General features: G+C 39.8%; 1 protein-coding gene across 1 annotated transcript in view; it reads right to left on the bottom strand.

Annotated features, from left to right (window-relative positions):
- The window catches only part of atxn1a (ataxin 1a), a 97748-nt gene extending 78816 nt beyond the window's left edge, over positions 1-18932 (bottom strand). Inside the window, exon 1 of the mRNA XM_044335147.1 lies at positions 18710-18932. The gene's annotated coding sequence lies outside the window, so the exon portion shown is untranslated. The remainder of the gene's footprint in view (positions 1-18709) is intronic.
- Positions 18933-20333: the final 1401 nt, after the last annotated feature.

Here is a 20333-nt window from a genome sequence, read left to right as displayed (position 1 = left end):
AATCACCAAAAAACATTCATAAAAATACTTGCTCCTTTAGTGATCCGAGTACAAGAGTTGAATAACATAGAGAGTAATGTGGCATTTCAGGTCAGCGTAGTTGGTTCTTGTGACTTTAGGTTACGTCACTGTTGTGTCAGCCACATGACACATCATAAAAAGTTGTTCCCTCTCGCCTCTACAAAAGACTGACAACCAGTTATATAACCAAGGTCACAGGGTCAGAGCAGCAAACACAGTGTGGCCACGCCCTGCCTGGCTGTTAGCATTCCATAGTGAGCTACGCTGTCAATACTTGACAGGCACGAGATGTACAGCACTGCTGTCCTAGCTCCAGGGGCCAAGCTCAAACACGTCTAGTGTGACCTCTCTTCTCACCGCAGCTACACACAAAGAGCCACGAGAAAATGCCCCTGGCAGATTGTAGTAAACAATAACAAATAGTAATAGTAATTATTTAAATCGGGTTGATAAAAATGGTCAATTTAGCAGTTTCACTCTCTACTGAACTAACCATGATGACTGTCTAGAAGGACGGAAAATCACAAATGTTTGATTTCATCTGAGGGAAGAAATAGTAAGAGCGAGATCACCACTTCGCTTATTTATTTTGTTTTGTTTTAATTATTTCATTGTATTTTACATTTTCCTGTAAAGCACTTTGGTCAACCTCTGTTGTTTTTAAATGTGCTGTAGAAATAATTCTGACTCAACCAAACCTCATGTGATTTTTTATCATTTTGTAAGTGCAACGTGTGCTCGCAAACAAACAACATCTTATAAGGAGCAACTCCCAGAACTTAACTCCTCTTTCAGTTCCTCCTTCCTCTTACTAATCTTTCAAGAGAATCCATGACTCAGTTACTTCCAGGGTTTTACCGCCACATATAACAATTATTATTTCACCCTGAAATAAGAGTGTCTAGTTAAAATTATTTAATGCACTTTTGATACCGATGTGAAGAATATGTTACAAAATACAACATATTTCATCTAAAAAGAGGAGATGCTGAAGCTGGCTGCCCCAACTATATATTATACTGTGTTCTTGTCAAGTACAATGGTGCAGCTGCTTGTGGCAGCTTGTTAGACTGGGTGTTAGTCACAGGGATGGCCACCATGGGGCTACAAACTGCTACAAGGTCATACTGAGATTACAATGTTCGAGGGGCCAACAAATAAAACGTGAGCTTACACAAACACACACACGCCTCTTCCCATAGAGATTCTAATTAGTTGTTGATGGCCGCAACAAAATGAAATTTGACATCTAAATTTGGTGAACTTTAGAGTAATTATAAATGTTGAATTTTAAGACTCATATCACTCATCCTGTCCTAAAGAAGAGGTCTGTTTTTTAGCATAAAACCATTAGCATTGTTGCATATCCTTAACATTCACATAATCTATATAAATATAATGTTGCTGTTCTTTTATGAGTGTTTGATTATGTCCAATTATGCCTTTCTATCTTGAAGAAAAGACACATGCATTAGAAAGTACACACACACACACACACACACACACACACACACACACACACACACACACACACACACACACACACACACACACACACACACACACACACACACACACACACAAAAAGGGTAGTCTCGGGTCACAGAGTTCTAAGCGCAATCTCTTCTGACACTTACAGTACCAAAACCCTCACTCACACTCCGCTTAACACAGATACAGTACACACACGGGTACACACACACACTCACAGAAAGACACACACACACACATACACATACACATACACACACACACACACACACACACACACACACACACGAGTGCCCCGAGTGTCTATACATGATTAAAAGACTGAAAGTGGGGCAGGCGCACAGTTCTAGCTGTGTGAAATTACTGCAGTTTCTTTCAGCCCACCTCAAACACACACATACAGACATACCGTACTCACATCCAACCAGGTCTGTGTCCAGTAAATGTGCACGGCTTTATGCGCACACACACACACACACACACACACACACACACATAAACACACACAGAGCTACAAAACAACACAACATTGGTTCAATAATTGAGTGATTCCCCCGATAACGCAGCAGGGGAGAAGAGAGCACAAGTGCCAACCAGTTATTGGAGCTGGCCAAATAAGAGATGACAGTTTTTTTAAATATCGGCCCCTCTCTTCCCTTCAACTCCCCCAAGTGAATGTTTTCCTGGACAGGATGGTGGATTCTTTTATAACAGCATTCTGAAAACCCCAAATATTAACTTATAATAACTATTATGGGATTGTGATGGGGTTCACAGAAAGCTACCCTCTCAAAGAGACACTCATATTGGCACAAAATATGTGAATAGTTTCATTGAAATCCTGAATTGTATGTGTATTAATTTTAAGTCATTAGCTGTGAATAGAATCTGGTTTTACTGCATCTCATTGCATACTTGAAGAATAGCTTGCAGTACATAAAGCTTTTCAGCTGAATGCAAATTATAAGATCAATTGAAAAGATTAAACAAATACCCCGGGGAACTGAAAGGCCTCATTGAAGTCAAATCAGTGATCATGACGCTTGTCTTTCTGTTGATACAAAATTACAAAAATGCTACCTACTGAGGTATTATTTGTTAATAGCATAGTCTGACATTATATAGTAGCACTTACTGCACTATAATAGACCTGATCTTTTTAATGTAATTTATATATATATATATGTATATATATATATATATATATATATATATATATGTACACTTTTTTTTTTCCGGACTAAAGCACTTCAGTTAATTTCAGCATTTTTTTCTGTAACCAAAACTAGACATAACAACCCTTAATTAACCTCTGGATATCTGTTCTCTTAAAGGATGTACAGACACTGACATATTTTAGTCAGATCCAGCTCACACTGAGTCATGCACCAGTGTTGAGGATCAGGCTGGAAATCTTCCATGACTCATGGCACCTTGGTTTGAAAGACTGGACTTTTCTCTCCTAAGAAACACTGGAGTACTTACACTTGGCTAAAAGAGCTGTTGAATAATTTCCCCAATGCTGAAAACGACATGAGCTACACGCACTTTATCAAGAACAAAGGAAAAACTGGATTTTTTTATCATTATTATTATTATCATTATTATTATATGTTATATTTCTTTCACAGAGAAAACTAGCTCACAGCTTCATAATTTTCATCTATTTACCAAAAATGATGGCTCAAAAACATGAGAGCCAAAAATGAAAAAGTGACTCTGGTGCAAGTTACAAATCTTTCACTGTCTGTGCAGCCGAAGGTAATTCTCAGAGAAAACTAAACAGCCTGAGCCGAGCCACATTTGCTCAAAACCTTTCTTTTTCGGTCTAGTGGGGCTTACAAACAGAAAACCATATAAATGAGTACAGGACACAAGCTTACTACTTTTACGAGGTATTATGAAACTGTGCCTCGGTTTTATAAGATTAGAAGTAAACAACAACAATATAAACCCTACAAATCTCTTCTCCAAAGCTGGACCAGAGGGGACTGAGCAGTATTACTATTGGTGGACTCTAATCATGTGTTGCGCTTGGCAAACACACTTAGGACGGAGAAAAACCTTTGCAAAAAGTTCAAATAGAAACCTGCAAATCCAGCAGCTTCTTAGCAGCCTTGTGCAAGGTTTCCGAGAATTAGATCATAGGGTGTTTATGGGAGAGAGGACTTGAGTTTCTATGTTGTGATTCGGGGATTGAAAGAGCGCTTTTGCAATGCAAATCTTTGCACTAGTGGATGGGTCCAGCTTTTGATTGATCATTCTGATGAAAATTGACGCTTCTGTTTCGACATCAGCACCAAATAAACAGAAAAAGTTGGTGCAAAACCACAAATGATCACTTCCAGGAAAATAAAACACAGATAGCCTTTGGGTCATGTTGATAAAGCTGAGACTTGTTGTAGGTCAGCAGATACACGCGCATGAGACCTACTCGCACTTGCACCACACTAAAATACACACTCAAGCACACATGTACAGACATTTTAACATGCCTGTTACTGTATACATTTGACATCTGTAGTTCCCTCACTGTCAGTAAATGGACTAATAACCAAGCTGCAACTGGCTCATACCTCCTCCAAACTCAGTATAGCTCACCTCCAAAACAAACAGCTGCCTTGTGCTCATTTACAAATACAACATCTGGTGTATTAGTTGCAAGGTTTGAGAAATTCATGGCAGTTTCTATTGCACAATAACTGATGTGTCAAAAATTCTGCCATGTCTTGCTATATAAAGTCATTTTTATGCATGGCAACCGTCACACACTAGAGAATGTGTATGATGCAAACAAAGAGTAGTGAATCTATTAGGAAACCATGACTGAATCATGGGGATGATGTGTCATCTGGCTTTAGCTCTAAAGATGAACATGTCCTCATTGACTACACAGTTCTTAAATATCTCATTAGAAACAGAATGATCAGCAGCACTGAGTTCAAACCAGTTCACTGCTGTTGTAATTGATGTTGCTGTAAATCCACTAGCAGAGCATTAGCAGATGTTAGTTGATGTTCAGTGGCACAGTGGCCCTTGCATGTTTCAGGGTTACTCTAGTTCTAGGGCAAAGGTCATGGAGTTCAGGTCAGTGTGACCAAACCTCAAATATAGCAGTGTGTGTGTGTCCACTGTTTTGCTGCTGGGATTACTGGCTCGTCCTCTTCTAAAGAGGGAACTTGCATTGCCTCATGTCCAAGAACAGAGAAGCTGTTGCAGGTTCAATGAATCCATGGGAATGCCTTGTAGAGCCAATCCATATTAGGTACCCTGGACTCTCTCTTCCATTTAGTTTCAAAGATAATATCTCAAGCGATAAGAGTGTTTCAGCCAAACTAATACAAACCATGCAAACAACTTTTTTATTTACTTATTTAGAACTTATAGGGGGAAAATGGACATTGGAGAAATCTATGAAAGCAATCTAGTAAATAGCCTCCAATTTAATCAACAGTGGTAGTAATGAACCATCACTAAGGTGCAGTCAACTCAGAAATTATATTGTTAACTTGCCTTTTCCATTCACCTGCTATTTTAAATTTATGTATACTGCATGCCCTCTAAAAACCATACACATGATTACATTTAATTAAGACTTTACTTTTATCTGATCCAGTCTGATATCAATTATTACTACCACCGTGTCTCTGGAAGAGAAAGATTTTTCACCTTCAAATCCGATCATTGAAGAAAGGAGTCAGTTCTAGGGAGCACATTTTAATTACACTGTCGTTTGGAGATGCTATATATTCATCATCTGCAGAAACTGGAAGGTTATTATTATTGCACAATCAACCGTTGAGTGTTTGAATTTTTGTTTGCCTGTTAGCTAAGGGTTCAATTTCAGAGAAAAAATATAGTGTAATGTTTATACTGTAAGTCTATGTGGGTTACATTAATGATGGCAGTTATGACAGGTGTATTTTGTTCATGCTTGGTGGCCTGAAACAACATGAATTTTGCATGCTCTCACTCAAAATGACCCCACCCTTGACCCACATGCACACACAAATCGTCTGCCCCCTCCCCACACCACCAGTCCTCTTGCTTTAAGTGTAAATGGTTAAAAGGGTTACACTACCTCTGTTCACTCCCCCCCCCCCCCACCCTTTCAGCAACAGTCTTCAGTTAGGTAGCGTGTCCTGTCAGGTTGCAAATGCACTCAGCTATCCATCTCAGGCAAATCGCTGGCAGAGCTAATGGCACGTCATGTAGCATTAAACCAAGCTGACTGGGCGCTCGCCTCAAAAACCAAAGGCTGAAAGGGGAAGGGGAAGAAAAGCATCTTTTCACTCAAAAAGATTGTGTGTTGTTGGGTTTTGAGGCTAATTGATGGTGAGAGGTTTGATAGGCGGGGGGGGTGGTGGTTGGGGTTTGTTGATATTTTTTTTAGGTTAGTGGTTAACACTACACATCTGACGCATTCAGACTCATGATGTAGGATGTCTTAATATACTGGGGGAAATACTGTACTAACACTTTCACAATGTATTAAAGGCCCAGTATGTAACTTTTCTGCATTAAAATGTCTAAAAATGACTAAACCTATGTTATATATTTTGTTAAGTTGTCTACTTACATTACCCCAAATGTTTCCAACAATGTTCAAACCCAGAGAAATCTGTCATTTTAATCAACATAACGGTCTGTTTCATTTGGTAGCCTGTCAATGGTGTCATATCCCCTTTGTGCATATGTCACCGTTGTGATTGTCTGCCAGAAGCTGTCATGAATTTACTTTTTATCCAGTTTTAAGCCTCATTTTTATGATACACTTTTTAGATCTTGGTCGTTCTTGACTATATCTTTTAACCAGATGAAGGATTTTCGTCATCAGACGTCTGGATCTTAAGTTATCATAGAAACAAGCTGAGAAAACGTTAGCAGCAGCTCAACTCACAGCCCCTCTGCATGTCCTGTGTCTGCCGAACATCAGAGAAACACTGATTTTTAACATGAAACTGCTTTATTCAGTGTTCTTACTGGTTTTAATCACGGGGTCCATTTGTTTTGGAGAGGAGGAGACCTCTGCGGATAATTCGGCTCCCGGTAAAAACCTTCTGAACGATAAACACTGAAGGAAACCTAACCGGAAGAAGCTGACGGCAACGACAGCAATGCTGGTTGTTTAACAATGAAGACAACAACTGCTATGATCCAACGCTACTTCACAACATCATCAAACTCCATCTTTTGTTACAGTTTTCATTGACCCCCAATGGCAGAAAATTACATACTGTGCATTCAAATGCATCATGGAAACTTACAATATCCAAAATAGTTGCACCACTGTGACATTTATGGGGAAAGATAGAGAAAAACAGTGGAGAGCACGATAAAGGTGAAGTCCAGTCATTTTATTTGTCAGGCTTTTAATCATTGTTATGATCTTTTAGAGTTTCACAACATCTATGCTATGAACTAAATCGAAACAACATCCGAAACCTTTGACCTTCAGCTGAAAACAAGTTAACCTTTGCATAAATAGAATAGAATATAATTATTGACAACCACTGGGTAAAAACTACAGATACACATCAACAGTAGCTTGATTATGTTGGTAGACTGTGAGACCATTAAAATAACAGACTGCATACAGTACATACGTGTTTATTATATGGACACATATCTTTTTTGCAGTAATGGTCATATGTTTCCTTTCTGTATGGGTTACCAAATTAGACCTCCAATTGCTCCTGGGGTGAGACATGCTTAAAAGACACCTATCTACCCTATAATGATACTGATGATTCCTAAACCACCTGACACTCTAACTGTGGCTTAACAGGGACTTGTAATCTGGAAAGTTTACAAGTTCCCATAAGAGCCATTAAAGTTATGGAATGTACAAAAGAAGAAACTGAGTTATTTTGGTCTGATGAGGATGCTTAGTAATTTCCCATTAGGTGGACTTTCTTCTCCTACCACAGGTATTTTCCCTGGGCAAGCCCCTGCGGATGGGTGTGTACACTAGCATAAGCACAGCTGCAACAAGTGTCTGTGTGTGTGTGTGTGTGTGTGTGTGTGTGTGGTCTGTCATTGGATACTTCTGGGGACAAATTTCAGACTCAGGAACAGTTAACTGGGGAAGGTTTGTCCAACTGGGGACAAAAGCTGTGTCCCCAATCTGAAAAAAGCTGATTTTCTGTTCATTGGTTACGGTTAGGGTCAGGGTAAGGTTCCAGGAAATTATTGCATGTCCAAAAGTCCCCAAAAGTGGCCATGATCTGCTATGTGTGTGTGTGCGTGCGTGTGTGTGTGTGTGTTGTGTCCATGCAAATGTCTGCTATGAATTTGTGTGTGCTATGTAAGTTGTGTATGAGTCTGTCTATAGGTGTGAGATTGACATGAGTTGTAGGATTGTTAGGGCTGGGTATTTAAAAAATTACAAGACCAGTATCAATATCAGCACCCTTAAAGTGATACCAATACCAATAAAGTACCTCATTCTATTTTTTCTGGGGGTTTCTTCTACTTCATTCGCTACCCAACATGTGAATGGAAGAATTCAGTTATGTAAAATGCCACCACTACTCCCCATCCAAATGATTCTTACACAAATACATTTTGAAAGTGTTCAAATTATTTAAATATTTATTTTTGTGGCATCTCGGCATGCTGAACTCCGTCAAATACGCCATGCTTGTCTTCACCACCACAGACTGTATGGGTTGCAGCTGCTGCGGTAGTGGGCCAATCACATGTTGCATTAAATTGAGGAGTGCTTGTGGTGATTGGCTGCAAGCAAAACTATACAAATAGCCATTTTTTTCTAGATCCGGGTACAAAAAGGATTGAATGCAGGTATTGTTTGACTAGAGATGCTTCAATACTACTTGGTACTGGGTTACCTTAAAAGGTATTGAGTACCGATACCCAGCCCTAGGGATTGCACATGGACACACTTCTCTCTTGTCTGTCTGCTGTGCAGCGTGTGAATAAGGGCATTTGATGGTCATCACCTTGCTGTGCTACACACTCACTCTCTGATGAACACACAAACCTGAGCTGCAGCAGGCATGAATACACGAACATGCACTTAACTACCTAAGTAAATGCATACATACACACAGAAAAATAAAGTGATTATAGAGTAAGTACATAGGTACATGAGAGTAATAGTGACATTTCTTTAACTTAAGCCCTGCAACTGCATCAAGCTTTTTAGAGTAGCAGAGCAAGAAGATATTGAATTTTCTTTATTTTATCAGTGCAGTACCATACACAACACTAGACAGAAATGAATTCCATTAGTTACCACTATATTTGTCCTACACTGTACTTTTGTCACTACACTCAGCAGGAGTGATGCCACCAGCAGGAGTGATGCCACCATGCCTGTGTAATTTATAGCCTCAATTAAGTTGCCTCTCCTCAGCCAACAATGTATACAATCCTGTTACTTTCGAGGGACGCTGAGGTGCTCGTCATGCAGTAGTATCAGGCCACTGGAGAAACTTTGTGAAAATATAATATAATCTAGGATTACAGTCTAATAAGGTGAAAGAAAAACGGAGAAAGAGACTCTCTCCAAAGAGGTCTTGATACTGTGATTGGTCATGGACTCATGGGGCTCATGGAAAGGCAGGGAACATCCTGGCTCACTAGGTCTTATCTGTCAGTAGTGTTTTAGCACACCTCCCTGACTGTCATAGCCAGATGTCCCTGTTCCAATGTCATGAGCTTACTACATAGCTAAAGGAAGGGCCAGAAATAATAGCCAGTCAGTCAGGCAGCCAGCGAGTCAGTGAGCCAGACGTGTGTCCAGAAAGCTTGTCAGCTAGCTAGCCTGCACTGTCAAGCATCCAGCCAAATGTCCAGCCAGATGAGGCTGAGCTATGGCCAGCCAGCCATCCAGTAAAAAATATGAACTGGCCAAGCCACAACTACCAACCAGCCAGCCAGCCGGTGCAGACAGACAGACAGACAGACAGAGAAAACCAGCAATCCAGCCACGCATCCAGCAACTTGCTCTATTCAAACCACACCAGCTTTGTCAGAGTGGAAATAGTTTCATCGTTACAACATTACTGTTTTAAACATTGCCTGTGGTTTAGTTGCACAGGCTTGTCTCAACCTGCCCTCAAGTGCCCACCCACATATGCCCCTTGCCATATGGTGACCCGAGTCCCTTGTTTTCATACACTAATCCATTGTCAGAGAATTCCATTGCACATGCCACACCATGAACCATCAATGAAATAAAGGTTACTGTATAAGATGTTTTGGGATGCATGGTGCGGACCTTCCCCATGCTGCCACGTGCAGTGTCTTGACATCAGAATCCTAAGGAGTAAACAGTAGTAATGGAAAGCCAGTTTGTGCCAAGAACAACATTGGTGAAGGGTGGGTTTTGGTATTCAAGGGATTGTTTTTATCACTGGCCATTTTCCTGTTATTGAATTCCTCTCTCTCAATGCATATCCTCCTGGCTCAGACTTAAGTCATTGTTGATACCCACACACCCACCTTGCAGCTGTGGATCTGGGGGCTTCGCACCCAAAAAAAATTAGAATGAGGCACCAGTAAAAATAGAGGTACATGAAGAGAGTCATTTTTGAACTGAAAAGTACATTTTTCACAAATGTACCATAACAGGCACATAATGGGCCCTTTCGAGACCAGGTGGATACATTTTGATCCAACATAAAACAAATTAGTTTAAACAAATTATACCTAGTCAAAAAATTGTATCAGTTCTGCCAGAACTAGAGGTTCAATTACAAAGATATCATAGCAGAGATCCTAGCCTAGCAGCAGAGCTTTAACACACACAGTTGTCAGTGTTTGTGGGTGGGAAGCCAGTGAGGGGTTATGTCCTTGTCTAAGCAGTAGCAACTGGCTGCACACAGTGCAAGGTACCAAAGGTACAATTTGGTCATTTGGGGTATAAATACAAAAAGTGACTTGCAAGAAAAGACACAGTCAGGTACTTCCTCAGCTTTTGTACTCAAAATGACATAATTTTATTCTATCATTTTGTGAAAGAGGGATAGAGTATGGATGGCATGGTCACAGCAATTTATCCTGTCATCTGCTGCCAAGGCTATCATTTCTAAATCTAATGCCTAAATGGACACAGCATGTTGGACATTTTATAAAACAACATGGACAATTCTTTGCTTTGCCAGCTCAAAGTTAACATTCAAACTAAACTGTTTGATATTTTCATTATATTACTGTAATGTATTTACACTAAGCCCTTTAAATAAACTTAAATTAAGTTTTAAATCACCCCAACGGGTGATCAGTCACTCCTAAACTTTTATCATAATCTTTACATACAGACTTTACCTGTTGATGTGAATCTAATGTTCTGATAATAGAAGTTATCCATCAGTGCTTCGATATACTGTATACGTATGACCCTAATTCCTACTATTCTTCTTTCATCTCTCTTCCTCATCACTATCTATCTGTCTGTCTGTGTCCCAGGGTGTCAGCTTATCCCCGTCCCAGGCCTGGAGCTCTATGGGGAAGAGACAAGTCTGCAGGAGCTGTCTGACTGCCAGTCAGTGTCAACTCCCCTCTGTAATCCTCTACTGCCTCTGATAAGGATAAGGCAGAGCTCGGCGAAGAGAATGAAGAAAAGAAAAGAAAAGAAAAGAAAAGAAAAGAGAAGAAAAGAGAAGAAAGAGAAGAGAAGAGAAGAGAAGAGAAGAGAAGAGAAGAGAAGAGAAGAGAAGAGAAGAAATATGTGTTATGTGTATGTATATAATTGAAGAAAACAACATGAGGGCAAGAAATGTACATAACACAACAAAATGTTTCTGCAGAAGGGCGATGAGTAGAAATATTATTTAGAGAGGGGACTTAGAGGATAATCATTTAAGCAACAGAACCAGATTCCAATCCCCACAAAAAGTGTAGTGGCTTTGTCACTGAGCGAGCCACAGTCGAAAGAGCTTAGAGCCACTGCTCTATTATAAACTATATAATACCATTAAACACAGAGAAAATAACTCAAACCACATTTGGATGTCCTCTAAAGAGTGGGCTGTTATCAGTTAGGTTCTCCCTCGTTTAACTTGGCCCTCTAAATGCCAATGCTTAAAATCCTTCCCTCTCAGCCAGGCTTTGCTTGGAATATGATCAAATATGAATCAAGGCCTGAGAGATCACAGGAGGAGCATGCTGAATTAATCAGTGCATGATAACCTACATGAGGTATCACATTTGATGTATAGGCGCAGAAATGATCCTACCTGATTTGATGAGTTGCATGAATTTAAATCGATACAGGAATTCAAACTTGTCATCTGAGAGCTTGTTATTTGCCCGCATGAGCAGTTTGTCATCATCTAGACCACTATACAGTTTAGCCTTTTACAGCAACCTGCCCGGCATATAGACAACTGTATATCATGTCAAGCACACTGGCAGCCATTACAGATCTAAAGCCAACACCGGCTGAGCTAAGTCCCAAAGCCAGCTCCCCTTTTTCACATGGCTATTGAGCCATGCAGCAGCTTATCGACCCAACAGTGTAACACAAGTTTGTAGGATGGCTTTAGTCCTTTCTCTCCCCATTTCTCCTCCTCCCATCTCTCTCTCTCTCACTTTCATTCAGATACTGGGACTACCTTGGTCATTCAGAGGATTGGTATTGATTAGATTGCCACATTAAGATAAAGACGGTAAGGATGGAAATTATATATCCACTTTAATGTTCACACACAGATCCAAAAGTAACAACAGTGAGCCCCTCTGAATGCTTTGATTGAATTATACATTTAAAAATTACTTATGGGACTCCAACAAGTACATTACCAAAATTCAGTGATTCATAAGACCATAAAAAGTGATCTCATTGACCCTATTTCCAATGAAATGTTTCCACTCTCTAACGATGTATTGCAGATTCAAGTGGCTGCCATGGCATCTATTGAACTAGCATTGCTATCCTATACAGAAAGCAGACTAAGAAGGACAAGACTGTGCACTAAGCAATAGAGACACACACCCGATCGCACACGGTGGAATGTTCTTTCACACAAAATACAAAAAAACTCTCATTGGTCCGCTTTAAAAGCAGCACTCTGTGTGTGAGTGCGTCCTTTCTCTTGTGTGCATGCACGTGTACTCTGTGCGATCATGAATAGAGCAGGATGAAAGGAAAAGCTGAAAAGGTCTGAGCGCACTGCATGGTTCAACCAGACAGCTCAATCTCTTGATCTGCCCCCGCCCCCACCCACCACGCTTTACTTTTTCAAAATCATTTTTCTCACACACACACACACACTCTTCTTGTCCCAATCATGGCCCGTCTCATTGAGTTTGTTTGTCTTTGCACTATTTTTCAACTCACCTCCTCCAATCCCTGATTTCCTACATTGCTGTTCTTCATTATGTTCATTATTCAGTATCAGACATAAGGTTTCTGTGTGAAAGTGGTATAAAACAAGGACATCAGATCAGAAAAACAGGCAAGTGGAAAGGAAACAGGAGAACAATGTCTAACTGATATGCTGAACATCATGGCTTGTTCAAGCACACACTCTTAAGACCTATAATTTGTGTGCAATTTTTTTGTGTGGCGTTATCTCTGAAGACAGAGTTGGGGCAGCTACATATTTTGTTTGTATGTTTACATTATCCAAGTATCCATGTTTGTTAAGGCTTCTGACGGTACATTCGCTCTATGTGTATATGAGGGAAGTCAGGGCTGCAGCTGCAAATAAAAGCTCATCTCACCTACTCCATTGTAGGTATACCATATATACAATACATATGAAATGAGCATTAACATTTTCCTGCAAGATATATGAACTTCACTATAAAACTACACTTTCAACAAGCTAATTAACTTTTCTTGGTTACTCACCTGGTAAAAACTGCAGAAACATCACACATTAGGAAAAAGTTAGGTGCAATAGTTAGTGATGTTATATTCAACAGTTTATTCCTTGATGCAACTTGTTTTAAATGCTCACATATACCGTGATCTGGCAGAGGACAACACGAGCCATTCCAAAATTTACAAGGGGAATAGTGTGAGAAAGTGTGCTCAGACATGTAAACTAGAAATGCCTTGGGGGATCTGTGTAAATGCTACTTCAGAGTTTGAGAGGTGGGTAAAAAGCACTTATGTAGGTTTAACCTCCACTACGCCTCTACTTGCAGTGTGTCACCTGTCAAAGTCATTCTGTAGGTAAATGTTAAGAGTAAGTACTGTTGTTCCAACTAATTTCTCTACAAATATACACAGATACACACAAACACTTGATTCAGCCATTGGTAAATCCATCTGCCCCTCCCATCATCAGTCATGCTGCCAGTATTTGCATGTTGGAACATATAGCCATTTCTGTCACTTATTCATTTAGCCGTGAAATCTCCGCCCAGTCATTACTTTGAAATCTCTCTCTATTTGCCTCTCTCTCTTAAACGCACACACTCACTAATACACAATCTTCCCCTTTTCCCTTACATAGGCAGCAAATTCCAGAGACAAAGAAACAACTAGCAGACTAGCATGATCTAGCAGATGTGTGTATTCATGTGTGTTTGAGTGTGCAGGTCCGTGTGCACATATGGCTCTGACAAATGAGCCAAGCTCAGTTAAATGGCTTGTGATTAGGACACATTGGCTTCTAATTGCCTCTCATTACCATTTGAAAGTGAGTGGCGGCTGGAATCAAAGGCTATGGTGGCAGCGGTAAAGTGCATGTGTGTGTGTGTGTGTGTGTGGTTGTGCATGGTAGGTGGGTGGCACAGCACGCCTGATTCACAGTGGCATGACCGCACAATAAAGCACGATAGTTTGGTCTTTCACTATCACAAAGCCTTTCATGTTCATGATCAAATCTAACCTGAAAAATCTTCAACCTGCTACTCCTACAGATCAAATCAAAACCTTTGCCACTCCAATCTCAAACTCCTTGAACTCCAAGCTGGTGGCCAACCACAACTACTCCCTCTACTGTTCCCTGAATATACAGTTTGCTTATTTCCTTCTCACTTAGCACTCCTTGGCTCACTTTAAATAACATCTTCTCTCTCTTAGCCTGTAACACTCATCACTTGGTAAACTTTACTGTATCCAGCCTTCCTACTAGACCCTCTGTTTACCTACCTTGTAAAAGTCTGTCTATTTTCACTCTCCACCTTTTGTACTAACATCTCTCCTCTGGTCATATGCTCACCACCCTTAAGACTTCCAGGCTTTAAATGTCAATCCACATCCTGGAGGAGCTGACTGGTGCTGACACTAGTGAATTTAACTTCTGTTGTCCAACTTCAAATTTCTTTCTAAAACCCTCGTATGCACTTTTCCAACTCAGCTTAACACCCACCAGCAAGGTCATAATTTACTTGGACCATTTCTATCTGGATATTGCTCCTGTCACAGCACTCAAATTGCCCTGGTCAAAATGATTGTGCAGTTGACTCTGGTACACACTCCATCCACATTCTTCCCACCCTACAGTAAATACAGCTTTCCACAAATGTTGTGTTTCATGAAATCATCCAAAAACAATTACTCTCTATTGGCTGCATCAATTCTGTACTTTTCCAGCGAATTTCCTTCATTTCACACGAAACAGATTATTTCCATTAAGAACAGGAACTCAAAGATACTCCCATGGTGTCCCACTGGGATAAATACTGGGTTCCCTTCATTTTGTTATTTACCTCCTCCCTATCGCTCATCATCATGAGACATCCACTGTTCCAGAGTTGACTAAAATCCTTTTTTTATTTAAAAAACTTAAAAATCTTGACAGCAACTTTCCACTTCACCCAAAAATTCACAACCTCCCCACTAGAGAGTTCTGTTCTCCCTGGTCTCCCGAACAAACTCCTAAATAAACTAGTATTTTTTCAACTTTTTAACTCCCCAATAACCCGCTATACATTATTTTCAACATCTGCTTCTCATTCAAAAAAATCTGCAAGGAATTTCCTACTCCTTATTATTGTTGTTCTTAATCATGTTTTGCTGTTATGACATAAAATTTTATACTCCTTTGACCATGTAGATATCAAGGAAGATAGAAGGCGATATAGCAAGTATTTTGAATGATCTTTTGCACTGCTGCATCTATGAGTAGGCTATATGGGCCATTCATATCATTAAACATGAAAGATCATTTCAGCCTAATCTATGAATATATAGGCTAGGCAGCATACCATTACACATTAACTTAAAATATTTACATTTTTGCTGAGTTCATATAAAGCATCTATTTAACTATTCAGGAAGCTATCTGAAATGTCAGTGAACAGAGTATGGCATATTAATATCACAGTATAGCTTGCAACATTGACTAGCAGCTTTTGTCTCAGGTTCACAGTTGAAAACTATTTTGTATGTTCCACAGTAGTGCAACCTTGTGCAATATTGCACTGCCATCACCCAATACGTGATATTGTAATACCAATTTCTAACTAAATGTCACAAACAGTGTTTACCAAACAAAACCAAAGCAACTAACCAACCAATTCAGTTCATCAATTGCTCATAGGCATAGCCCTGAATGTTAAACATAAAAGTTTGTACTCACATTCTTCACATCGAAAGTGGCTTCCCAAAGTGGGAGCCATTGCTGTCAAACTGATGTTGACTTGAGAGCCACTCCAATAACAGCAAAAATAGAAATGTCCCAACTCAATCCATGGGAATAGTTTTGTGGCCAATCAAGGCATCTTTTAAAATGTAATATCTATCTTAACTGCATGCATCAGTAACTTATTTGAAAAGAGCCACTTAAAGGACCAGTGTCTGGGATTTGGGGGCATCTAGTGGTGAGGCTGCAGACTGCAACCAACTCAATACCCTTCCCCTCACCCTCCCCTTGGAAGCAGGTAGGAGAACCTACGGTGGCCACGAAACTGACAGAAAATATGAAAGGCCTCTCTTGAGCCAGTGTTTGGTTTGTCCATTTTGGGCTACTGTAGAAAAATGGCGGTGCAACATGGCGGGGTCCATAGAAGAGGACACTCTCCCTATGTAGATATAAAAGGCTCATTCTAAGGTAATGAAAACCATGGGCACAGATCCTGGTGGGGTTCGCCTCCAACTTCTGAAAAACATGAAGTTGTTGCCCCCCAATAAATTATTGAATGAAGTTAATGTTTCACTTCATCCTGATACCTTTGCTTGCTATTGGACTACATTTCCCAGATTCCATCTCTGTAACATCTCTGTAAAATAGGTGAATATGTATAGTGATGGCCTAAAAGTGATAAGTGCTTCATTAATATATATTTTAAGCTACTATTAATGGCAAAGAAGACAGCATTATGTAGCCCCGAAGTTAGCAAGAACCTGACCAGGCTCACTCAAGGTGGACCAGCTATTCTCATGTTAGTGACAACCCCCCCACCAACTATCAAACAGATCTAAACTGCATAACTAAGTGTGTCCTGTGCAGCTGTACAAGAAATACTAATATTGTATCTGCAGACTAACAGCTTTTTGTCAATTTCAAAAGACTTGGATCAAGATGAAGAATGTGATTGCTACATCCCTGACAAAATATTAACATTTGTGCAAAACCTTATCAAACTACTCCAGCAGCATAATCCGATAGCCTACATATTGATCTGGAGGTCCCAAATACATATATATTTTTGTTGACATTTTGCTTAAAAGCCAATATGATTAAACACGATGACTCCTGTTCAATTAAAGAGCTAGAGGCATGCATAAAAGGATTTTTTAAGTAGCTTTTCAGCAATATTTGGGTTCCTGAAACTTGAATAGTGCTGCACAAAAATTCTGCAAGGTTTTTATGAAGTTTTTATGGATGTTTTAAATAGTCTACAATGCTTTTTTTGTGCAGCAGTTTCATAAGGGGAGAGGAGGTGGACACAAAAATTACAGTTTTGGGGTGACATTTTCTGTCAAACTATAAACATAACTTAAAATCAGTTTAATATTTCCATTTGGTTTGTTTGTTCAACCTAATAGTGAGTCAGCAATCTTACTATATTTGGTGTACATACTATTTTATTTCTATTTTTCCCAATTTGGGTTCAGTTGTATCACTGTCATATCCTGCCATCATTATCTTTTTGCTGTGCTATTTGAAAAGTAGTAACCCTCTTTAGAATGACCAGCTCATTCATTGCCTGCAGCTACGAGACATGTTTCAACCATGGGAAGAGATACAATCAACAAGTTTACTCAAATTGCACATAATTGTGGAGACACTACCAGGAAAAGGAGAACAGTAAAAGTGTAAATATCCAGCTGGTAGGGAGAACCAGGGCTTTTCATCTTCAGCACTATTTTGTCCATCCACTTAGTCTCATTTGGTTGCCATATTAAATGCATAATGTGAGTGAAAGCATAGGCTACTACCACTTGGGACGCCTAGCCTACACTGAGTGCAACTCCGAGGTGTAAACAGAGTAAAAATAGCCTGCTATCACAGGCTTCCCTACAGTCCCGTTATATAATGGTCCAAGCTAGGATGAATGACATCACGGGTAGTCCAGCAATCACAAACCGTATGTCCTTTACAACCAGCTGGTAATGTAAAACACAGTGGAGTAACATAATACATTCGCAACAATAAATACATTTTAAAAACGGTCGGAATAGGCAAAACAGATGTAACTACGTTTTCGTTAACAGTGGACAAATTTCTGCGGTTAGTTGCTCTCCGTCTCTTTTCGTGTAAAGAAAACACTTCCGCGATGGTGAAACGTAGATAAAAAATGTAATGCTTGCCTTTGACAGTCCTTGTCACTAAGGGAATAGTTTAAAAGAAGACATAAGCGACATGTAGCAACGTCATTTAGCAGTATATGACAGTGTTTTGTGCTTTTAAAAAAGTCTGCAAAGAGCAAATGTTTAAGCCGAGGTCGAGTGGCGCAGTTACTGGAAGTACAGGCGCCTGCCCGACACCAGCTCGCCCGGCGGACGCGCTCCTCGCTCGGTCAGAATCCAGCCAAACCTCCGCTCCCTTTCGTCCCACTTAAACACAACTTTGCATTTACAACGCGAAATGACAAGTATATACACACAAGCCCTGAACGTCCTCGCACTGCTTGGTCACTTAAAAAATAGGTCAGAGGGCGAAGTAAACATTTTCCAAGGCTTTGAAGTAAACCAGAGCGTCAGCGCCACCCTGCCCAGTTGTTCCAGCCATTTTCTCCACACAGCTCCAAAGGAGAAAAGTGGCATGGTGAAAGCAATGACGGGCTGGTGAAACGAGCTCTAAAGGAACAGTTTTGGGTGACTTACTGTAGGGTGTAACGGGCTGCTGAGTTTGTGTCTCTCCTTGTTGCCAGGGCTCCCCTGCTCTGCTCCGGCGCTGACGGTGGAAAGCGTCTCCCCTCCTAATGATGTCTGCAGCGCGCAGCTAGTAGCTCTCTGCCCCCACCTTCAGAGAGAGAGAGGGAGGGAGGGAGAGAGTTCAAAAATGGAGCAGTTTGGAAGCTACTCATGCAAGAATACGAGAGTTTGCTCGGAGCAGGGCAAACACAGACAGAATTACAAGGTAAGTTCACTGACAGCAGGGCGTGAGAATGCACGCATGAACACATATTGGTTCATTTGTGGTATGTATTCATAGTAACTGTCGGCTGCATTCATTACACTAAGTTTGAGACACTTCATACATTACGTCTCTTTTTATTCATCTACATTTATCTGACAGCTGGTGTTACTTTGCAGATGAGGATTTCGGATGCAAAACATAAAATGTGATTGCTGTAGATTAAACTACTGAGCAGTCTATATAGTAGAATCAGCTCCACCTCAACAACATTAAAATGCTGTGTGTTAATGCATATAATAATAATAACGCATCCAATAATGAATAAACACTGACAGGGGTCATTCTACTGTATAATCAGTACTTTTACCTTTGATATTTTTAGTCGGGTAAGCTTCTGAATGCTCATACTTGTAAATTTGGTATTTTTATATTATAGTACTGTTACTTTTACTTAGTAATTGAATACTTCTTCCACCACTGAATCAGATGAAGTTTATTGATCTTATGCACAGAAATCGGGGTGTCACATCAGCAAAAAGAAGCAAAAGAACATTTTCATAGTATAGATAAGTAGCCTTAAATGCTAGAATACTATATGCATTATGAGCATCTATTAAATACAATACCAGGCAAACAATAAGTTAGTAAATATTGTATACACTTACATAATTGTAACCACAATGTGTATTGAGACTCAAAAATATCACAGATACAAAAGTTAGGATACAATCTTGGATCATTAAAAATAAAGTTTTCTCAGTGATGTCATTTAATAGCATCAATACTATGAGTATTCAAGATGTATTTGAGTTTATGTTTGATATCACATTCTGATGATACCATACTTTACATACATGGCACATATAACTTTTCAAACCAAAACACTTTTCTCAGAGAGCTGCTGTCAACAGACCAGAAGGTCATGGCAGGCATTTTGAGGTAGAGAGCTCAGGATCTTAGGAAGAATCATCTCAGCTGAAGGAAATGACTGATTGTCAGCTGACAGTGACAACGTGGAAAATCTGAGCTGCCAATAGCAACTGTCTCACTGTCACACCCACGCAACCACAGACATACACACAATCATGGAGTGATACTAGAAAACATGTTTATGAAAGATTTATTCTTGTCATGATTCAGTTATTTTTAATTCACTTTAAGCTCCTAAATTCAATTGGATCTGAGTGGCTTAGTCACGCATTTTGACAAATTTAAAAAGTTTGTGAGGTGAAACAGTTTCTTTGACATTAGTGTATCAACAAGTATTCATAAAAACAACAAAATCAACTAATATGCCGTCATATGTTTTTCATTATAGTCAACATTAAAGAAATACATTCCCACAAAACACTGCTTTATTTTCAGAGT

This window comes from Thunnus albacares, chromosome 19 (genome assembly GCF_914725855.1).
Source record: "Thunnus albacares chromosome 19, fThuAlb1.1, whole genome shotgun sequence".
Lineage (NCBI taxonomy): Eukaryota > Metazoa > Chordata > Actinopteri > Scombriformes > Scombridae > Thunnus > Thunnus albacares.
This window is presented reverse-complemented; position numbering and strand designations above follow the sequence as displayed.